Source organism: Acomys russatus, chromosome 1 (assembly GCF_903995435.1).
Source record: "Acomys russatus chromosome 1, mAcoRus1.1, whole genome shotgun sequence".
NCBI lineage: Eukaryota > Metazoa > Chordata > Mammalia > Rodentia > Muridae > Acomys > Acomys russatus.
In genome coordinates this window covers 20,926,303-20,949,026 of record NC_067137.1, presented here as the reverse complement: position 1 = coordinate 20,949,026, position 22,724 = coordinate 20,926,303, and the positions used below count along the sequence as shown (strand labels likewise).

The 22,724-nt window shown below is 43.5% G+C and overlaps 1 long non-coding RNA gene across 2 annotated transcripts in view; it reads right to left on the bottom strand.

Moving 5' to 3' along the window:
- LOC127195758 (uncharacterized) overlaps window positions 1-22,724 on the bottom strand; it is a 111,142-nt gene that overhangs the window by 14,373 nt on the left and 74,045 nt on the right. For both annotated transcript variants that reach the window (XR_007831393.1, XR_007831394.1), the window contains exon 2: window positions 6,130-6,284. This is a non-coding gene — a long non-coding RNA (uncharacterized LOC127195758). The remainder of the gene's footprint in view (window positions 1-6,129; window positions 6,285-22,724) is intronic.

The following is a 22,724-nucleotide window of genomic DNA, read 5'->3' as shown; positions in this document are numbered from 1 at the left end:
TTGTCTTGCCTACAAGGAGTGTAGGGGTAAAGATGGAGCAGAGATTGAAGGAATGGCAAGCCAGTGACTGCCCAACTTGAGACCCATCCCAAGGGAGACAGGCAACCCCTGCCACTACTAATGATACTCTGCTATGATTGCACACAGGAACCTAGCATAACTGTCTTCTGAGAGGCTTCATCCAGCAGCTGAAGGAGACTAATGCAGAGACCCACAGCTGAACAGTAGGCCAAGCTCAGGAGTTCTGTGCAAGAGTGGGAGGAGGAATAGAGGGACTTGGAGGGGTCAAGTACACCACAAGAAGACATACAGAGTCAACTAATCTGAGACCATGAGGGTTCAAAGAGACTGAACCACCAACCAAAGCACATGCATGGACTTAACCTGCACATGTGTGACAGATGTGCAGTGTGGTCAACATGTGGGTCCTCTAACAATTGGGCCAGGGGCTGTCTCAGACCCTCTGGCCTGCTGCTGGATCCCGTTCCCCTAGCTGGGCTGCCTTGTCTGGCCCCTGCTGCCAATGTGAGGTGACTCGGTGGATTGATACCCCTTGAGCTTCCCTTTCTCTGAGAAAAAGGAGGAGGGCGGTGAGAGAGAAGATGAGGGATGGAGCTGGGATCAGGCTGTAAAGACATTAAATGAATAAACAAGGTGGGGGTGGGGGGAGAAAGAAAATAATCTGAAAGGCTAAAATTCTAAATGTTCTGTCAGAATGATTATCACCAACTCCTAAGTACTATATTTGAAAAGAAGAAAATTTTGAGATCTTTCTTAAGTGATAAATCCAGTGCTCAAAGTTCTTTCTTTACAATATGCTATGAAACATTGTATGAGGTCTGTTCTGGAATTTTGCATGTAATATTTTCAGATTGTGGTTGACTGTGAGTAATGAGGCCACAGAAGATGAAGCCATGGATAAGGGTGAACAACAGTACAGGGAATTGTTCTAAATACTATTACACTCTTAAATCAGTCCCCACACTCCAGTGAGGTGAACAGTATTATGTGCATGTTACAGATGAGAACAATGCAAGAGAAAGAGGTTAAAAATTTTGTCTACTGCCACATACTTAACAAACAGTGGAGAGGATGGGTACAGCTCAACAGTTAAGAGCATTTGCTGATCTTGCAGAGAACTCAGGTTTGGTTCCCAGCACCCACACAGCTGCTTACAGCTGTCCCTCAGTCCAGTTCCAGGAGATCCACCGCCATCCCCTGGAGGGGTAATATGCATATATGCAGGGAAAACACAGAAACACATAAAATAAAAATGAATCATAACAATAAACAAACGGCAGACACCAAGACTTGAGAGCTAGCTATAGGGTCTGTACTCTTAAATCACTAATTTAGCCTGCTTCCTGAGTACTGGTTCATGCAATACAATATAAGCAGCAGTGTAAATGTATGAGGTGACTACACATAAAAATGCTGATAAGCTGCGAACCGTACACTAAACAAGCAGAGTTCATTTTAAGACTATATACTATGAAATTTATTTACCAAAATTTTAAAACTTATAAAACTGAACAAGGCTAAAATATGTAAACATATATTAAAAGATAACTTTCCCTACCCAAATACTAAAATGAAACCTAGGAAACTTATGTCATTTGTAGATTATATATATATATGCATGATCCCACTATTGCAGTACACACCTTTAATCCCAGATCTGAGGACTCAGAGGAATGTAGATCTCTAAGAGTTTGAGGCCAGACAGGGGTACACATCAATACCCTGTCTCATAAACTATATATAATAAATCAATAAAAGAAAAGAAGAGAATGATAACATAAAATGTGGATAAAAGCTTGAGTGGGTAAAAAGCATAAAGGCAATTAGTTGTAAGTTCCTATAGTGCAGTGGGTTCACTACATTCTACAACAATTTATTACGTATTTCAAGGCAACTAGGAGAGGACTCTGAAAGTTCTCTACATCCAAAAATGGTAAATGCTCCATTTGTAAATGCTAAGTATCCTGCTTTGATCACTGGATACTGAACACAGGTACTGAGTTATAGGCATACTCTGTCCTGTATGTATGTACCAATATGATGAATCAGTTTTTAAAAAATAAAATAAAAAGTAACAATAACTTACCACTTACTTAAATAATACAGTTCAGCTGAGAAGGGAATAGCAAGTGTGCTAATTAAAGAAAGTGCACTAGAAAATAAAAAGACTCTGCTATGTTTGCAGACAAGAGCCTAACATAGCTGTCCTCAGAGACAGCAGCAGATGAAGCAGATGCTGACACTCAGCAGCTAAACATTAGGCAGAGCACAGGGAGCCTTGTGGAAGACTTGGAGAAAGGATAGAAGGGCCTGGGGAGGACAGGAGCTCCACAGGAAGACCAACAGAGCCAACTAACTGAGCCCAGGAGAGTTTGCAGAGACCGAAGCAGCAACCAAGGACCATGCATGGACTAGACCTAGGCTCCCTACACAGATGCATCCAATGGGCAGCTCAGGCTTCATGTGGGTTCCCTAATAAGGAGAGCAGGGACTGTCTCTCAAATGGACTCTGTTGCCTGTTTTTTGATCACTTCCCTCTGGCAGAGCTGCCTTACCAGGCCACTGTGGAAGAAGACACACTCAGTGCTAACATGACTTGATGTACTGGGGTGGATTGGGAGTGGGGACTCCCCTTTTCTGAGGGGTAGGAGAAGGGGGTCAAGAGAAAAAGGGAGAGAGGGAGGCCGGCTGGGACTAGAGCTGGGAGGAAAGGTGGGAGGGGCCTATGATTAGAATGTAAAGTGAAGAAAGAAAGAAGAAAAGAAAAGAACAGGGGGAGGCCCTGAAGGAGATTCCAAAGTAATGCAATGTTCCTTTGCTTTTACTAGATTTGGGGTACTTATGCAGCCACTGATTTTTCATTTTGTACTTTATACATATTTTATAAATATTATGAAATGTATACTTAATATTTGATAAAAACTTTGAATAATGTTTTTAAAAAAAGAACGATCAAAGAAACAAATCAAAAAAGCTTATCATTAGGCTTAAATAAGTACTCTGGTGCCTCACATTTGACCATGTCCCCTGGAGGGGGTGACCTGGTGGCACTCAGAGGAAGGACAGCAGGTTACCAAGAAGAGACTTGATACCCTATGAGCAGATACAGGGGGAGGTAATCCCCCTCAGGAACAGTCATAGGGGAGGGGAATAATGGGAAAATGGAAGGGAGGGAAGAATGGGAGGATGCAAGGGATGGGATAACCCTTGAGATGTAACAAGAATAAATTAATAATAAAAAAACATAAAGAAAAGCTTTAATAAAAATCTGAACATGAAATTTGAATCAATAGCAACATGGGGTTCAGATAATGGAAAGACAAATAAAGCCACGCTCTTTTGGTTCTATGCAGATAGATACTACAAATACTAATTAATTCTAAACTTCATTAGGAAAATCTTTTCTTTGTGTGTTATGTCACAATGGGAGAAGAACTTAGAAAAATCAAAATAAAGTGTATTAGCCTCCAGTAGGTAGAAGAAAACCTTTCAAAACTAAAAGCAACAGTATACATATGAAATTAAAATGTTCAAGGCAGATAATCAAAAGGAAAATTTAAAATGAGGGCAGGATAGATGGCTCAGGGGTTAAGAGCATTTGTTGCTCTTACAGAGGACCCACATTTATTCACTAGCACCCACACTGTGGCTCATCCACAACCCTGTTTCTAGGGTACCAAATGTCCTCTTCTGACACTTGAGGGCACCAGGCACACATGTGCTGCACAGACATGCATGTAGGCAAAGTACTTTGACACATAAAATAAATCTAAAAAAATAAATAAATAACCAAAAATGGTTGAATCAGAAGAGTCAGGAGTGTGAGAGTAGAGAGTTAGGGTAGACCGTTTTTTATTAAAAGCTGTATAGACCATTTTTCTTTTTAACAAATGTGTGTGTAAAACCTCAATAGGAATTAAAATTAAAACATATGATTATGCACCGAAACTGCTGAAAAGGCATTTGATAAAATTCCAGCAGCTATTTATTATCCTTAAAACTTTTAATAAATTTGGTATAAGAAGCTAAAGTTTTTTTTAATTTTGTGCAGACAACTATCAGTATCAGGGGGGAAAATAATCCATGTTTAACAGTATTCTCCAGCATAGCCTGTGAAGTGAAACCTAAAACAGGCATATAAACAAGATAATGAAATGAAAGTTATAGGAACTACTGGAGGGAGCGTGAAACTGCCACAAACCTAAAGGACATGAGCTGGAAATGGCTAGTGCTCTGCCAAGTGCTCAGAGGCAAATTCACCATGTCTCCCCAAGTCAACGGCTTTCCCACAGGCTAGTGTTACCTGCTAAGAGCATAGCATAGATGTCCTCTACATTACAGAAACAAAATCTATAACTAAATCTAACAAAAGTGATTTTTAAAATGATTTTTAAAAAAACACTCATTGAACTTCACTGTGTTTTCCATCTGCCTTTGTTTTGCTTTTGAGATAAAGACTGGCTATGCAGCCCAGCCTAGCCTCATAACTACAGCAGCCCTTTTGCCTCAGCTAGAACTACAGGTGTGTATCATCATGCACTGCCTAAAAGACTTTTTTTTTAAAGTCATGAATAAACCATAAGGAGATCTATTCAACGCTGTGTTCATTTCTCCCCCCCCCCCCACCAAACAATCTATTCTATACAATTCAATCAAAATCTCAATGTGCTATCTGTTGGAATCCCAGTGGGAAAGCAACAGCATGCTGGGATGAGGATGGTTCAAAGAGGGTTAGTAGAAGGTGTCTTCATATGCCACATGGGAAAGTCTAGGGACATCATAAGGAAACGTGCCATGCCCCAGAGTAAGCAACAATGGGATGAAGGGGAGAGTAGAGGAGTGGAGGGGAGGGAAGGGGAGTAGAGGGAAAGAGAGGGCAGAAATGAGACAAGGAGGAGAGAGCAGTTACCAGAACCCAGAAAGGAGTTGGTAGAGATGGCTACCATGAACTGAACACAGTGGTACACGCCTGTAATCCCAGCATTACGGGAGGCAGGGGCCTCCTGTGAGTTTAAGGCCAGCCTGGTCTACAAAGTGAGTCCAGGACAACCAAGGCTACACAGAGAAACCCTGTCTCAAAAAAAAAAAAAAAAAAAAAAAAAAAAGCTTTTTAAAAAATGGCTACCATGAAAAGACATGTCCCTTCATAAAGAAACATGGCCATCCCAAAGTCACTCTGCAGGCTCATGCCCTCAGCTACTATGGCATCTTCCACCACAGATCCCTCAGTGGCAAGGCTGAAGGCTAGAGGGCATCTCAGTGCACTTTTCATATTCCAAATAGGCCAGCCACGGGCAGACTGAAAGGGGGGCAGGTAATGGATCTGAAATATCTTAGTTGTCTCCCCAAGAATTGTGTTATGAAGGCCTGGTCCCCCACTGCTGGTGTTACTGGGAGATAAAAGAAGCTTTAGGAGGCATGGCCTAGTTGGAAGAACTGGATCACTGGGGCATCCCATGGAAGGGGATGGACAGATACATATCATACTGAAGGACTATGAAGCAGCTCAAAGAAGTGATCTAGTCTGTGTGATACCATGGATAGCCTAAGGAAACTTTTTTCAAAGAAAACACGGAACAATACAGATAGTATACCATTTGAACAAAAACCACAACCTGACACTCGTTACTCTCATCATAAAATATGGAACCAAGTGATGTCTTGGTAACATATACAAACCACAGGACTGAGAGATGGTTCAGTGGTTAAGAGCACTGGCTACTCTTCCAGAGGACCTGGGTTTGATTCCCAGCACCCACATGGCAGCTCACAATCATCAGTAACTCCAGATCTCTGGCACTGTATACACCAATATACATAAAATAGAAATGAAATGTATTTTTAAAAGAATACAAGCTAATCTAAGAAGATTAAGATCTGAGATGGCTCTTGAAAGCCCTTTAATGCATGTAGGTGCATGTGTGTGTGTGCATGCATGTGTGTATGTGTATGTTGTGCTTATGTCTACACATACATGCATGTGTGTACATGTGGAGTGCCAGAGGTCAATGGCCTCCTCAACCTACCTTATTTAAAACAGGGTGCCTCATGGAAACAGAGCCAATCTATAAGGTGAGGCTGGCTAGCAAGTAAGCTCCTAGGCCTCACCTGTCTTCACCGCCACCAGCTCCCCCAACTCTGGTGTTAGCCAGCATTTAACATGGATGCTGAACAGCCAAACTCAGGTCTTCATACTTGCAGGGTAGGAACTCACTCTACCATCCATCTTTCCAACCCAGGCTTTATTTTCATAATACTTTATTCTGTAAAAGGTAAAAAAAAAAAACACATATTGTTAGATTATTTATATCACGCTATGGTGATAATCGTCAGGGTTCTGTCCTTTTCTCTTGGAGATTTTCATTTGACTTTCCTTCCAAATACAGTACCTGCTCTTCTAAACTTATAGGCCACCCGTAGGCTTGAATCCAAAGTCTATATTTCCAGCTCAGTTTGAGCAAGTCCAAGACATCAGGCTCAAGGCTGCTGAAACCCTGTTGACTTTCTACTTGTTGCTTTAGTTCACTAGCTTTCATTGCAGGAAACAGAAAGGGAAAGAAGACGTCGTGGTGGTTCCTACAACAATAATAAAATTTTTCCTCAACTCCAAAAAATCTTGACTCTGTTAACGGATGTAAGACTCTAGTGGTTTCCCTTAGCTGCAAAGGAAGCTGGGGGACATTGGCTGGGTACACTGTCAGAAGAGATGTCACAACGTTTTCAGGTGCCTGCAGCTCCAAATGCCCCAAACACACTCTTTTCTGTGGCCCCAAAGCTGCTCCCCTCCAGCGCTCGCCATCCACACAGCCACCTGAGTCTCATATCAGCTTTTAGTGCTGACTTCTTGTTCTCCAACCTCAGGAAAGGGGCTGTCAGGACTTCCCCAACACCTCCTACACATGTCCATTTTCCATCTTTACCTGCACTCCTGCCTGCCTTCTCTAGGGGACTCTTGCCCCTCTGACCTGGTCTCCATAGCCAGCCAGAGTGAGGCTCTTAAAAGACAAAAACAGATCCTAAGATGGCGTCACACTGTTCCTTGGATGAAGTGGAATGTTTTTTCTGCTGCTTCGAAAGGCTCTCCGTGATCTGCCCTAAGTAGCTCTCCAGCTGTATTTAGGATCGTTTTCCTCTTAACTTCTGTTACCTCTAAACTTACCTTCCATCCCTCTACCAAGCAACACTTTCTCTTGAATGCATGAGCTTTTGTGTGTCTTTATCTTCTACCTGGAATATCACCCACCCAAATCTCTGTTATCTTATTTATATCATCATTGGGATCAAATTAGGAATACTCCTAAAAAATATTTCTAACTAGATAATACTAACAAAAGTCTTTCCTTGCTCTTTCTTCCTATGAAATAATGATATTGTTAGTTAGCATTGCTGTCATAACAAACAATCACCAAATCTCTGTGGTGTATAATTACTAGCACCTACTTTTTTTTTCTGATGTTTCATGTCAGCAGCTACATGCCAGCTCTTCTCTGTGTCCCTTCTCATTTTAGGATGCAGGCTGATGATGGAGCATCTCCACTCTCAGACATGGCATTCTCGTGGTAGAAATGTATCAGATACCCTTAAAACTTCTGTTTGGGCCAAGCACACATCATATTCTCTCCCCTTCTACTAACCAAGGTATGTCTCATGGACAGCCCTGACATTGTTGGACTGAGGATATGATGTTTATTTCTTCATCAGGAAGACACTGAGTCACATGGCAATGAGAAGGATGCTTAATTAGCATGCCAGGAAGGGAGAGGAAAATAATTGGAGCCAATTATAATATCTACTCCAATAGTGATGACGGCTATCACTTTATGAGTGTTTACTATGTGATAGGCAGGTCAGGCTCGACTGAAACAGAATCCTGAGCCAGGCACTGTCTGTCTGTCACCCATATTCATGATTCCTCAAGTCTAAACTTTCTTTTTCTTCCTCCACCTCTCTCCTTCCTTCCTGGCTCTGGTGATATGCCCAAGCATGGTTATTAGCTTTCCAAATGGAAGTATGTACATTCGCCAAGATCTGTTCCATGGAAGGCAGTCAGCATCTTCCCTACCATCCCTGCCCAGCAGAGCAGCTCCAAGCTGGGCACCAGTGCCCTTCTAAAGCTCACAGCCCAGGCGGGAGAATAAGATAAAGAGTCAGACTAGAGGCAGAAAACAATTCCAGAGTCTAAGCTCAAAGATAAACACAAAGAGAAGAGAGAGGCAAGGCCTCCTTATGTAGGTTAGTCAGCGCAAGGTGTCTTGAGATGTAATGCTTGGGCTGAAACCTGAGGATGCCACGGAGCCAGCCAAGCTGAGATGAGGAGAGAACAGATCAGTAGTAAAGGGGAAGCAGTGGTTGCAGAGGTGGAACACAGCTCGCTGTGCTCCAGGAATCAAAAGGAAGCACATGGCAGGAGAATGAAGACTTTGGGAGAATGTAACTTGATGGGCTAAGGGGTAGATCAGATGACACAGGGCCTTGTTAACCATGACGAAGATTTGATGGGATGCCTCTGGAAACTTTCCAGAAGAGAAGAGACAGTATATGTCTCATCTCAAGGTTATTATTCTGACCACTGTGTGGAATAAACCAGTAAGAGGCCAGCGTGTCATCCAGAAAACAGATAATGATGGTGACACTGAAATTTACACAATGGTATCTAGTTTTTAGCACCACAGAATAAAGATCTGGATGCAGATATATAGATGGTGAGGAAAAAGGTGAAGAATTTATTGAGAGAAGATGCACTTCCAAGCAGGGATAGTGCATTAGGAGGGGAAAGGAAGCATGGAAACTGAAGCAGGAGAGTTCGGCAGCTCAGCGGCCCCCTGCACAGAGGGCAGGAGCACCCCTGTCACCTTACCATGTGGCTCTTGGATCATTTCATTTTCTTTTCTTTTCTTTTTTATTAATTAATTTATTTATTCACCTTACATCCCGGTTGTTGTCTGCTTCCTCCTCTTCCCCCAATCCCACCCTCCTCCTCCTTTCCCTCATCCTCCTCCCCTATTTCTCAAAAAAGGGGAGCCACCTACTCACCCCAAATCATCAAGTAGCATCAGGACTGAGCAAATCTTCTTCCTCTGTGGCTTGGCAAGGCAGTTCTGTTAGGGGGAAGTAATCAAAAAGCAGGCAACAGAATCCATGTCAGAGACAACCCCAGCTCCCCTTAGTAGAGGGCTCACAATAAAGCCTCAGCTGCCCATTGGCTACATCCATGTAAGGAGCTTAGCAGCATTGTCTTCTGAGAGGATCCACCCAGTAGCTGTTCTAAACAGATGCCAAGACTCACAGCCAAACATTGGGTGATGCATAGGGAGTCTTGTGGAAAAGTGGGGGGAAGGATAAAAGGACCTAGAGGTGACAGAATCGCTACAAGAAGACCAACAGAGTCAATTAAACAGGGCCTAAAGGGGCTTGTGGAGATTGAAGGGGCTTGTGGAGACTGAAGCACCAGCCAAGGACCATGCATGGGTTGGATCATTTTCATAGTGTGTATTTTTCTAAACATGTTCTACCTGTTACATGTAGTAACCAGGCTGTATATGTCTCAGTATCTTAAATCTCCATCCAGGAGTGTGGACGTTATTGTAAAGAGGCAGAGGTCATTTCCAGTCTGGAGTGCTTCTGCTCTTGTGCCTGTGTGGCCAGGGGTTTCCAGGTTTCCTTTTGCCAACTTGATTCTCTCATAATGCTAATTTTGTAAGGCCTTCTAGATCTCACTCTCTACTCTGCCTCAATTTTGTAGATAGTGTGGCTCTAGATATATTCAATTCATGGTGCCTGTGGATGCTGAAATGAAGCTGTCAGGTAGCTGGAACATGGAGAAGTCCACCCAGGAGGTGGAAGTTCAGAGTCACCGGCACAAAGGGAGTTATGAACTAAGCACACGGATGCTATCACCCCCAGGAAAGACATGTAAGTCCAGGATTGAGCTCTTGCTGTGCTGTTATCAAGTCAGGCAGACAGGAGCTGGTAATGAAAGGCTAAGAAGGGTGGCCAGAAATCACCTTGATACCTAAATCACACAAACTCCCAACAAAGAAAGAAATTCAGACCAGTTTCCCTTGTGTACATTGATGCAAAAATGCTCAATAAAATATTCGCAAACTAAATCCAAGAACACATCAAAGATATCATTCACCATGACCAAGTAGGCTGCATCCCAGGCATGCAGGGATGGTTTAATATATGGAAATTCACTAATGTAATCTATCATTTAAACAAACGGAAAAAAAAAACCACATGATCATCTCCCTAGATGCTGAAAAAAGTATTTGACAAAATTCAGCACCCATTCATGTTTAAAGTCTTGGAGAGATCAGATACACAAGGCATATACCAAAACATAATAAAGGCTATATACAGCAAGCCAATATCCAACATCAAATTAAATGGAGAGAAAGTCAAAGAAATTACACTAAAATCAGGGACTAGACAAGGCTACCCACTCTCTCCATATCTCTTCAATATAGTACTTGAAGTTCTAGATAGAGCAATAAGACAACAAAAGGGGATCCATATTGGAAAGGCAAAAGGCAAAATATTGCTACTCACAGATGATATGATAGTGTACATAAGTGACTCCCAAAATTCTACCAGAGAGTTCCTACAGCTGATAAACTCCTTCAAGCCCTCCTATATACAAAAAAAAAAAAAAAAAAAAAAAAAAAAAAAAAAAAAAAAAAAAAGGTCTGAGAAAGGAATTAGGGAAACAACACCCTTCACAATCGCCACAAGTAATATAAAGTATCTAAGAGTAACTCTAACCAAGCAAGTGAAAGACTTGTACAAAAAAAAAAAAAAACTTCAAGTCTCTGAAGAAAGTGAAGATGATATCAGAAGAGGAAAAGATGTCCCATGCTCATGGATCAGTAGGATTAACATACTAAAAATGGCCATCTTACCCAAAGCAGTCTACAGATTCAATGCAATTCCCATCAAAATGCTAACACAATTCTTTACATACCTTGAAAGAACAATTCTCAACTTAATATGGAAAAAGAAAAAAACAAGAATAGCAAAAACAATCCTATACAATGAAAGATCTTCTAGAAGAATCTCCATCCCTGGTCTAAAGCTGTACGATAGAGCAACAGTAATAAAAATGGCATGGTACTGGCATAGAAACAGACTGGTGGATCAATGGAACTAAAACAAAGAACCAGAAATAAACCCACACACCTATGGACACTTGATTTCTGACAAAGAAGCCAAAACCATACAATGGAAAAAAAAATAACATCTTCAACAAATGTTGCTGGTCTAACTGGATGTCTACTCAGAGAAAAATGTAAATAGATCCATATGTAAATAGATCCATATTTATCACCCTGCACAAAACTAAAGTCTAAGTGGATTAAAGGCCTCAATATAAAACCAGACACATGCAATCTGTTAGAAGAAACAGTGGGGAAGAGCCTAGAGCTCATTGGCACAGGAGACAACTTCCTGAACAGAACTCCAACAGCCCAGGCTCTAAGATCAACAATTAATAAATGGGACCTCATGAAACTTAGAAGCTTCTGTAAGGCAAAGCACTGTCAACAGAACAAAAGGCAACCTACAGACTGGAAAAAGATCTTCACCAACCCTACATCTGACAAAGGGCTAATATCCAAAATATATAAAGAACTCAAGAAATTAAATACTACCAAATCAAATAATCCAATTAAAATTGGGGTACAGAGCTAAACAGAGAATTCTCAACAGAGGAATATTGAATGGCTGAGAAACATTTAAAGAAATGTTCAATGTCCTTTGTCATCATGGAACTGCAAATCAAAACAACTTTAAGATTTCACCTTACACCCATGAGAATAGCTAAAATCAGAAACTCAAGTGACGATAGCACATGCTGGCGAAGATGTGAAGAAAGGGAACACTCATCCATTGCTGGTGAGAGTACAAACTTGTACAACCACTTTGCAAATCAATCTGGCAATTTCTCAGAAAATTAGGAATAGTTATACCTCAAGACCCAGCTATACCACTCCTGGGCATACACTTGGGATATGGTCCACCATACAAAAAGGACTCTTGCTCAACTATGTTCATAACAACTTTATTTGTAATAGCCAGAATCTGGAAACACCCTAGATGTCCCTCAACTGAAGAATGGATAAAGAAACTGTGGTACATTTACATAATGGAATACTATTCAGCTACTAAAAACAAGGAAATCTTGAAACTTGCAGGCAAATGGATGGAACTAAAAACAATCATCCTGAGTGAGGTAACCCAGACTCATAAAAACATGCATGGTATACACTTACTTATAAGCAGATATTAGCCATATAATACAGGATTATTGTACTACAAACCACACACATAAAGAAGCTACATAACAAGGAGGGACCCTAGAGAGGATGCTTAATTCTCACTCAGAAGGGCAAACAGAATAGACACTGGAAGCAAAGAGAGGGACTAGGAAGGGAGCCTACCGTAGAGGGCCTCTGAAAGAGTCCACCCAGCAAAGATCGAAGCAGATGCTGAGACTCAGAGCCATACTTTGGGGCAGAGCACTAGGAGTCTTGTGGAAGAGTTGGGGGATAGAAGGACCCGGAGAGGACAGGAGCTCCACAAAGAGAACAACTGAGCAAACAAATCTGGGCATGGCGGCAGGCTGCAAAGACTGATGCACCAACCAAGGACCATGCATGGGGAAGACCTAGAACCCCTGCTCAAATGTGGCCGTTAGGCAGCACAGTCTCCATGTGAATCCCATAATATGGAGAGCAGGGGCTGCCTATGGCACGGATTCTCTTGCCCAATCATTGGTCACTTCCCCCTGGTGGGGTGGCCTTGCCAGGCCACAGAGGAGGAGGATGAAGGCAGTCCAGATGAGATTTGATAGGCTGGGATCAGAGGGTAGGAGAAGAGGGCTCCCCCTTTCTGAGGACTAGGGGAGAAGGAGAGAGGGGAAAGGGGAGGAGGAGGACCTGGAGGAGATGAGGGAGAGGGTTTCATTTGGGATGTAAAGTGAATAAATTAAAAATTATTTAAATTTTTGGAAAAAATGAAGAAGGGTGGCCAAGGAAGAGGTGAAGGAAATGCCAATGCCACAGAATTCAAACAGAAAGGTTTAAAGTGCAGTGACTAAGAAGGCTTAATTATTCATCTCTGTGACAGCTGAACACACATACACATAATATCCTTACCTTTTAGATATTTCCTCCTCTATCCTTAGATACTTATATGTTAATGAAGCTAAGCTGTTACATCACAAGAGATCTTTCCCAAAACCTAAGCTTGTTTTACCTAATGTAATGTCTTCTAGGATTCATCCAGGTTTCTGCAGACAACAGAATTTCATCTTTTTATAGACTATCTTATTTACTATTAATACATGTATATAATGTATCTGGACTCATTCCATGCACCAGCCCATCCCCTCCTACTCCTCCTCTATCCTTCCCACTATTATCTCCTAATTTCAGGTGTTCTCCTTTGTTTTAGCATAGTGTCCATGAGTCTGTATATGCATGGGTGTGGGACCATCTAGAGCATAGTCAGCCTCTTGGGTGCCACATTCCTCAAGAATGAATGACTCCCTGTCTCCCAGTAGCCAGCAACTGCCAATGGATCCTCAAGTAGGGGTGGGTCTTCATGATCCCTTCCTGTATCCATGCTGGGATTTTGGCTGCCTTAATCCTGTGCAAGTCTTGTATACACAATTCCAGCCACTGAGTTCACTTGGGCAACAGCATTATCGTGTTCATCAAATACTGCCTCACTACAAACACCTGCTCCTTTGGGTGCTTGTACTGTTTCTGCCCTCTCTTTCACCAAGATACTAGATCCTTTGGTGGGAGGAGTTTTATAAACATCCTATTTTTATGTGCATACACCACAGTCTCTCATTCTCTGCATATTGTTGCCATCTACTACATTATAGGTTTATCTGAGGAGTGTTGAGAGGTTCGCTAATGTCTGGGTATAAATATGAGGACATTGTGAGCAGGTCATTCCTGTGTCCATTTGGTGAAATAGTAGTACTAGGTTTTCCCCTAGGGACTATGACCTAGCCAGACATGGGTTTGGGGTCCAGTTAGTGGTAACAGACATGGAGTCCATCTTATGGAACGGACTTAAATCCAACCAGAAAGAGGTTGGTTACTCCCATAAAATTCCTGCCACTGTTGAGCCACTGGGAATTTTTTTGATAGGCTGGTCACTATTGTAGCATTCAAGGCTCATAGCTCAGTAAGACAGCAATGATCTCCACCCTATCCCCCCAGTAGCATGCATAGAACCTTCCAGTGAGAATGAAGCTTCCAGGTGTGCACCAGCTGGTTTCTCCATGCTCTATAATTCAGGTTTGTGGTGTCCACAGCAATAGGATCTTACCATGAAGTTTTGGAGGTTAACCAAGAGCAATGGCACTAACCTGTGATGTTTGGGGTGCTGCATGGCCCACTGACCAATAGAAGAGGTAACCATACCTAGGCACTGGGCTTTTGATTTGATAGGTAGTGGTGTCTGGGAGAAGAATTGCTCTTCCTCTCTTGTGGAGTACTTCTATTTAAACCATGTGTGTGTGTGTGTGATATTGATGTACAGATTTCAAGAAGCCTTTGCAACAGTAGGTTTCCATGCAGCATTTTCAAAGTTAGTCTTCCCAGCACTCCCTCCTCCACATTTTCCCTCCTATTCACAGCCCTGCTTCCCCACTGACCCCTCTGTGGTTCACTTATTCCCCTTCCCCCACTTCTTACCATCTGCATCTATCTCCATTTCCTTGAACCTCCCCCCCCACCATGGCCGCTTACTATTTTCCTGCCTTCTATGTGTACTCCAGTGTAAACTCACATATGCAAAAATTCAAAAATAACATCCCATATGAGAGAAAACATGTGGTATTTGTCTTTTTGAGTCTTGGATACCTCACCTAAATTGACTGTTTTAATACTCCATTATACATACATACATACATACATAAACAAATATATATGTGTGTGTGCGTATATATCATGTATAGTACAGTTGTTTCTCTTTGTAAAATTACTATGAGTAAATTAAAATTTTTTTAATTAAAAGATTTCCTTTTCTTGTTTTGGGAAGAGGTTAAATGTTAGCCCACATACAGTGATTCTTGGGAAGAGGGAAACACTATCAACATTACATCTCACGTAAATCCATACCTACTTCTTCAAAATAGGCAAAGCTAGAGGAACTCCTACACATCATCTAGTGCCCAGCCTGGCAACATCAATATGAGTCTCCCACCACAGAGAGTGCAAAGTTCATCAGGTAAGAGTCTATGCTTGTTCTGGGAGTGGACCAACACTGGGTACTTTAAGGCGCTCTCCAGATGATTCCTGTGCAGGATCTAGTTTGCAAAGCACTGTATTACATGAGCTTTCTGGCCCTTGATGCCTTTCTTAGATAATGGGTAACACAACAGCACCCTGAAATAAGCAAGCCAAACCTTAAACTGATAATCAGGCACAGCCTGAAATTTGAGGTGGCCAATGAAAGAGAGCAGAGATATGCTAGGATCTATTCCAGGGTTCCTTGAGAGACGATGCCGGAGGCGGCAGAATCACCAGGGATCCTGACTCAGTTGTACCCACAACTCCTGGTGTATATTGCCTTCTTGAGGATTCTCCATCTCAGTGATTCTGCTATCCAGGGATTATGGCCAATGGGAAATACATTAAATTGTAAATCATCTTCCCCGTGTGGGCCAGAAGAAGCCCTGGAAGGATTCATTAAAGTATAATGGCACCTGCCAATGCTGCACACCTCACTGCAGTGTTGCCACTGCATACAGATGATCTGTCTCAAATATGGCCACTCCGTAATGAGCTCCTCCAGGACCGGCTCCTGATGGAGAACGAGAGGGGGGGGGGAGGGAGGGGGACAGCCTCACAGAGAAAAATGCTTTCAAGGGCAGCAGGAACGCAGGGCAGGAGCATCTCTGGCCCTGTTCCCTCAACAATGAAATGAACTTCGTCCAGTACCTCCTAAATTTCAGAGTGCATAAAGCCAACCCAACAGTCCAGGACCAAGGCAGCTCCTGGGATTGGAGCCAACAGTGCCAAGTAAACTTTTGGAATCAGATTAAACAGGGTGCTGCTCCCATCCTGAAGTGGACTCCTGAACTCCTCAGAATGGGACCCAAGAGTGTGCACAGAGGTAGACAAAACAGAGCAGGTCAGGACTGCATGCCTTTCTACAGACATTTAACATATCTGAGGAGCTCATTCAATGAAGTTCCCTGGGTTCCAGAATGAAAAATTCTTACTCAGTGGGGCTGCAGCTGGACATAGGAGCATGCGCTTTTTAACACACTACCAGGGTGATGTCCTGACGCGTTGAGAACCACAGAACTGCATCACGCCAAAGGTGCCCACTCTTCAGACATTTTATTGTGTCTGAAATATCTGTGCCCATCCCTCCTCAGTTGGAGCTCTGTGAAAGTCTGATGGACCACCTCACATCATTTTCTCTGTGCTTGGCTCAGCCGTTGCCTATTTCGTATTTCCATTTTGCCCTGAGCAAATACAGCTGTTAGAGGCAGCACAGGAGGCATGGAGACAGGAGGGCACATTCAGAATAGGCAAACATTCAGTCGCTCATGTATGCCGCAATCTTCCACCCTAGGGGGGGACCCCAGCCTGCATGGAGGACAGCCAGCAACAGCCAGGACAGGAGCCACTCACTGGGGCCTCATTGGGGACAAGTGTGACCCAACGTACTTACATCGCAGGTATAGTTAGATGTAGACAGTGAGACGGCTTTAAAGTGTCTCCTGTACCCAGAGCTTAGTAGTCATCCTGAGGCCCACTGCCGGATCTGAAAGAGTATAAGCCATTTGCAGCTGAACGTAACGTAACGGAAGAGCCTGCATAGACAGGAATGATGTACAGTTGGCCCCACTGGAGTCACCCTCCAAACCCTGGCAGTGCTCAGAGTGGAGCGCGTGCTGCCACCTCCTGGATGCAGCTGGACTAAGAGAACTCTTCAGATGATCTGCAGTCTCAAAACAGCAATTCTGGAGTATCTATCCCAGAGAAGGAAACGCACAGAGCTTATCCTTGGCCTTCATTGGACGTAACTCGAGGTGTGGGTGACCGGTGGAAAGGGCAGGAGGACCAACTTGAGAAGCAGGGTGGTCTGAGCAAGCCTGAACGTGAAACCACTGTGCAGAGAGGAAACTAAGCATCTTGGGTGGTCTCAGCTTTCTTTCCTCATGTATAATTTATTTCCTGCTTCTGTGATTAAAAAAAAACCAAAAACTTTGACAAATGAAATTTAGTGGAAAGAGGATTTATTTTTAGCTCATAATACCAAGTTACAGGCTGCATAACAGTGACATCACAGTGGCGGAAGCTTGAGAGAACTAGTCATATCACATCGGTAATCAAGATCAGAGCAATGGATACAGGCACGACTGTGTCAGCTGGCCTTCTCCTTTTATACCCAAATCCAGGGCATGGTGCCACCACATGGGCCATTCTGTATCAGCTAAGGTGATCAAGGCTTTTGCTTTTTTTTTTTTTTTTTTTATAGACATGTTCACAGCCAGCCTGACCTAGACAATCTCTCATTGGGACTGTCTTCCTAGGTGATTCTAGAATGTGTCAAGTTCACAATTAAAAGCAACCATCACACCCACCCATCTGGTGAGCCAGATCATGCTCACCCCGGGCAGGGCTCAGTCCCTGAAGATCTTCTAACCAAACTGCTCCTATCCTGGCTTCCACTCAGGACCCGGCCAACTTGATTTCCTCAGCCTTAGCCCTCCTTTGAAGTTAGCAGAAGCACAGGCAGGAAAGAGCACTTGTCGCTTCTCAGAGATGAGAAAGGAAATGTGTCATAAAGAAATGTTTTCAAGCAGCCATCTCCAAAGCAAACAAGCACCAAGGAGAAGAGTATCTTTACTTTCCTAATAATAGACTGTGATGTCCATTAAGTTAAGTGCTTGCTACACAAACGTGGGGACCCGAGACTGATCTGCAGCACCCAGATTTTTTAAAGATATTTTTACACTTCAGCTGTGCAGCCAGCTTGGGGGAAAACTACTCCAATTTACTGTGTGGAGTTGGCATGGAACAGAAATAACATCCTTGTTGGCTTAGAAACATTAAACTTCTTTTTTTCCATTTGTACAGAGGTAAGGCACTGCATTAAATATGTAAAGTCTTATCTACATATATTTGATTACAGAAACTAATAAAGTATTCTCTAAATAATGAAAGAAGAAAGACCTGGGTGTGATGGGTGCCACGATGCTAGCCTGTAACAAGGAAGTGGAGACAGGAAGCTCTCTAGGGCTTGATGGCCAGGAAGTAAAATAGAATGAATGAGCTACCAGCTCCCTGAGAGCTCCTCCTGAAGGCAGAGAGCCATTGAAAACAAAACATCCAGTGTTGACCTCTAGCCTCCACACACATATGCACAACCCAAACACACGTGCACACACACACAATTTGTGTGAGTCTATGGCAAGATCCACCTGAAGCAGGAATAGCAGTCTGGAGAGTCAAGGTTTCCCTGGAAGGCCTCGTAAAATATCACCACCTGGAGGTGAGTAAGCCATAAAGAAGAAAAGGATAAAACAGAGAGGGAAATAGGGGGCTAGAGGGAAGGGAGAAAGGGTGAACAGATTAAAACCAGTCCTTGTCTCAAAAAACCTCGTCACATATGGCAGGCGCCTTTTCTTCCCACAATATCCTGCATACCCCGAATTCTACCCAGCAAGGAATCACTTACTCTTGCTTTCACTGAGTATACAAAGTAGGGTCTGCAGGAAAGAAACCCTACCAAGAAATTACAATACTAAGCAGCAGGTGATGCATGCTGTGCAGCGATACCGTAACACTAATGTGAAGTCTAAAATGGAAAGGAGAAAGGGACCAAAGACGATGACATCATCTCACTGTGGCTCTGAAATCATGGGATATGCACTCCATGCCACTCATGGAGTGGCAACTTAAGTCTTCCTACACACAAAAGGAACCCCACGGACCACAACAAGTCAGGGTACAATCAGAACTGTACCTTAGCAGTCAGCAACAGGGTAAAAAAGAGCCTATTCCAAGGACTGAAGAGATTGCTCAGTGGTGAAGAACACTTGTTGCTCTTGCAGAGGACCCAGATTCTATTCCCAGTTCCCACATGATGGTTCACAGCCATCTGTAAGCCCTGATCTGATCCAACGGGCATATATGTGACATGCGTGCATGTAAAGAATGCATTCATACACATAAAATAAATAAGTCTTTTTAAAAAGATCTATTAGAAGTTAGCCATACAAGAAAAAGGCATATGTCCAAGGGGCGAAGGTCCCCTATCCACCGATTATGCACTTTGTAATTAGACTAAAGAAGTAAACAATATGCCCCAGTGTTCATATTACTGGGATTACATCCTCCAGTTATGGCTTCCTGCATGCTCACTGCCAGTTTCTACCCAGTGAACAGCCCTGGGGAACAATAATGCCCTGTGCTTCCCACTGGCCTCCGTTCAGTTCTATATCTGAGTGGGGCGGCTTTGCTCCTTGACTGAGACTCAACATCAAAGGTCAAAGCGGCTGTGCCGGAGAGCTGGGTGGTGTACCGGTCACCACTACAGACAGCCTGGAGACTCCCTCAGTGGAGCCCTGACAAGTGGGACCGTGCAGGACTTCTCGGACTCACCCACTCCACAGCAAGGAGCTTGTATGACAATGGCACTAAAGAATTAGAGAAATTAGCAAAATGCCCTGAATTTATAGAGAAAAGAAGAAGGAAGTCTCACCAAGGCTGTAGGTGGGGGACCCCCTCCCTCATCAGTTGATGTGTCAAACAAACGTGCTAGATATCTCAACTTTAATTTTAAATGACTAGGCCCCTTTTTTCCACGGCCAGATAATCTAATTCAGTATATTGGAAACATGTTTCAGTCTATTCTGGGGTTGGTTTTTTTTTCCCCCTCCAATTTTAAATAAATAAGAGTTCTTTCCAAGGCAGCTTTTTATTTTCTTTGCTTCACAGCCTGATTAATGATAGGCTCAGCTCCACATAAAGCCAAGGGAAGCAGGGGGAATAACTGTGAAGGCCCAGGCATTTCAGCTCTCCCCTGGCCCACCGGCTGCTCCTGGCGTCAGACCAGAGTTGGATGCCATGGGCAGGCACAGGATAAGTCCAAATCTGTGGCTGAGCTAATTATCCTTCCCAGGCCCAGCCAAACACTGTCTTGAAAAGCCAAGTCAAAATCACTAAGATCCTACAGAATCCCGACCTCTCCCTATGAGCATTGCCGTTCGATGTACAAAGAACACCGATGTATTTGGGAGCAGAAGCTTAGGTCTGGGATAGGAATCTAATCTCTCCTGGATGTAGGGTTTCAGCCAAGGCACTTCTCTCAGTGAACTCTAGCCTTCTCTTTTTAAAGACAAGTCACATGGGGTAGGGAAGCCGCAGTCAACCAAGTGCTTACCGTACAAACACAAGGACCTGAGTTCAAATCTCCAGCACCCATGCTAAAAATCAAGCACGGTGGGGTGCGCCTGGAATTTAAGTTCTGGAAAAAATGGAGACAGGAGGCTCCTCTGGGCTCACTGCCCAGCCACTCTAGCCAAATTGCCAAGCTTCAGCCAGCATCAGGGAGACATCTAACATCAACTTGACCATGAGAGAAATCGTCTTAGCAACAGGCTTTGAAATCCTCACAAGTGGCCCATAAAAACAGCATGAATGAATAACAGAGACAGCAGGAAATTTGGCACCACTGTCCTCCCTTGGGGGTCCTGTTGTATTGTCTCAAGCAACTCACTCCAAGCCTCAGTTAGTGTGAGGTGGGGATCATGGTGCCTACTTCAAAGTGTTTAAAGGGACAGTCTCCTCCGTAGGACCACCTCCCTGGCAAGCGTCCTTGAATTATGTACAGCCTGTGGCAGTGGTCCTGCAGGCTCAGAAAAATGAATATAGCATCTTTGTAGACAACAGAGGGAGATCTGGGAAGCTGGTGAGAGGCTAAAATGAGGAGGAGGAGGTCCCCTCCCCGCAGCCATCCCGTCCCACTGGAAGGCACTGTGTGCCAGTGACATTGGACAGCACTCAGGGTGTGAGCTGAGGCTGCATCACAGCAGACCATTCCAATAATGCCTTCAGACAACAAGACCCTGAAGAAACCATGTGGACAGCCAGGCTGTGGATGCCCTGGGGGAACCAACAATGAGATTACCCCTGCAATAAGAAGAAAGTATGATGATTAGGAACGTTATGCTCAAAAAGTTAAAATTCCAAAGAACAGGCTTCAGCAGCCTTTAATGCATCATCCCATTCGGCACCATTTCCCAGTGAGCACAGAAAGGCTGGACCACTGGCCCTACACACGGTAGAACAAGGAACCATTTTCCACTGTTGGTCTATTGAAATTCAGAAGGAGATATGACAGGAGCATCTGTTACCGACTCTCCAACAGTAAAGAAGAGCATAGCTTCCACAGTGGGGAAATAAAACAATAAATAGGGGTTCGGGAGGAATGAAAACTAACAATTTCTCTGGCAGGTTAGCTTTATGTCACACCTGTTCTGAAGGCTTCCTTACTTCTGCCTCAGTGACATTTTGCATATTTTACCCATAATGTCTTGCAGTCATTTAGCTTTCAATCGGTTGCCTGTTGGCAGTTCTCCTAACCTAATTAGGTACCTGCCTAAGCCAAAGGAGTGACACTTTTTTTCCTGGCCAAAGTTGGCTTCCCAGGACCACCAGCCTGTCCAGCACATCTGAGCCCAATGCAGTGCATATGGTGGACATCATTTATGCAGCATGACAGGGACGGCTCCAACCTTTCATCTCTGCCTGATGGGCTACAGCCTATTGGATTTCCTTTGTAGGACATTATCCACAGTATTGCCTGGCAAAATTACTTATCCATTGGGTTATTGTAGTAAATTTGTAAGCAGATGGGATTTTAGATTTTCTATCCTGTCTCAAAGAAAAATGAACCAGGGATACAAGACACCTACATGCCCTCCTCCATCATGGTCAGCTGGCGGGCGATGTGACTTAGCTGTTTGCTCAGTGAACAGTTCTGCATTCCCCGCCTACAAGGGAGAACTCTGAACTGACAGCTTCTCTCCAGGGTCAGCCACAGCCAGATGTTGAGCTGCTCTTTCTCGCAGGCAGACCACGAGCACCTCTCCTGGCTTCCTTTATAGGGTCTTGGCTTTGACACCCATTCATGAACCTAGAGTCTGCTTCCCTTTGCTTTTTACCTCACGTCCTGAGTCATGGCCTCACATTCAAAGCTTCTCAGCTCTCTGCTCTGACAGACCTAAATTCTCATATTTCCATCTGGGTCTCTCTCTAACAGGTCGCTAATTAACTTCTGGCTCTCCAAGTTACAGAGCTCATTTGCTGACTCACAAGAGACAACCAAAGGAAGTCGTTCATTAGCATGCCTCAGCTGCTTATTAGCTAGTGGGAGAATCACACCCTCTGAACTGTCAAACCTATTCTCCTGCATGATGGAAAAATGGCTCCACACTGATCAACAGCACTTTACCTTCAACAAGTAGTTCAGCACTATTGCAAGAGGTCATCAAGGCCATGCAAGGCAGACTCCAATCCTGAAGGGCATAGGAGCAAGACCCACAAGCATGAAACAAATTACACCAGGCAAGTGGAAAGGACAGTGATTTTCTTCAGTAGTGTAGTCATTGTTAAGTTGTCCATGTACCAATAAGTAATCCCACCTATGTTCATGCGAATAAC